Genomic DNA, 1,006 nt, shown 5'->3' with positions numbered 1-1,006 from the left:
TCTGGAGGCAGTTTCACCTATAAATGTCTGCAAAGCCGACATTGATGCATTCTCCTCCGCTCTCTAGGTGTGTGGTGGCAAAGCCAGGGCGGGCGCGTGTGAGGTTCGCAGTCCCGCACGGGGCCGGGCCGCGGCCATGGGGCGGCCGGAGCAGAGCGCGCCCGGCCCGCGCTCCAGCTCCATTAATGCTGCACGGAGCGGCCGCTCAACGCGCGGCGCCGTGGCTTAGTTGGTTAAAGCGCCTGTCTAGTAAACAGGAGATCCTGGGTTCGAATCCCAGCGGTGCCTGCGCCCGCAGGGCGTCTTTTTGTTCCCGCGCTGTTTTACCGGCCCGCATGGGACGGAGGCTCCGCCGCGGTGAGAGGGGAACGGCCCCGTGGGTGAGAGGTGTGGGTGTGTGTGAATACAGCAAACAGAGCAGTGAGTGTGTGTAAATACAACAAACAGAGCGGGGTGTGTGTGTGTAAATACAGCAAACAGAGCAGGGTGTGTGTGTAAATACAACAAACAGAGCAGGGTGTGTGTGTGAATACAACAAACAGAGCGGGGTGCGTGTAAATACAGCAAACAGAGCAGGGTGTGTGTGTGTAAATACAATAAACAGAGCGGGGTGTGTGTAAATACAGCAAACAGAGCAGGGTGTGTGTGTAAATACAATAAACAGAGCGGGGTGTGTGTAAATACAGCAAACAGAGCAGGGTGTGTGTGTATAGATACAACAAACAGAGCAGGGTGTGTGTGTGTAAATACAGCAAACAGAGCGGGGTGTGTGTGTGAATACAACAAACAGAGCGGAGTGTGTGTGTAAATACAACAAACAGAGCGGGGTGTGTGTGTAAATACAACAAACACAGCGGGGTGTGTGTGTAAATACAACAAACAGAGCGGGGTGTGTGTGTAAATACAACAAACAGAGCAGGGTGTGTGTGTGTGAATACAGCAAACAGAGCGGGGTGTGTGTGTGAATACAACAAACAGAGCAGGGTGTGTGTGTGTGTGTGTGTGA

General features: G+C 53.4%; 1 non-coding gene across 1 annotated transcript; it reads left to right on the top strand.

The window, feature by feature from the left end:
• The first annotated feature begins 214 nt into the window (after window positions 1-214).
• On the top strand, window positions 215-288 carry TRNAT-AGU (transfer RNA threonine (anticodon AGU)). Its single transcript has one exon. It is a non-coding gene; the product is annotated as a tRNA-Thr (tRNA).
• Window positions 289-1,006: the final 718 nt, after the last annotated feature.

Source organism: Anomalospiza imberbis, chromosome 12 (assembly GCF_031753505.1).
Source record: "Anomalospiza imberbis isolate Cuckoo-Finch-1a 21T00152 chromosome 12, ASM3175350v1, whole genome shotgun sequence".
NCBI classification, from domain to species: Eukaryota; Metazoa; Chordata; class Aves; order Passeriformes; family Viduidae; genus Anomalospiza; species Anomalospiza imberbis.
This window is presented reverse-complemented; position numbering and strand designations above follow the sequence as displayed.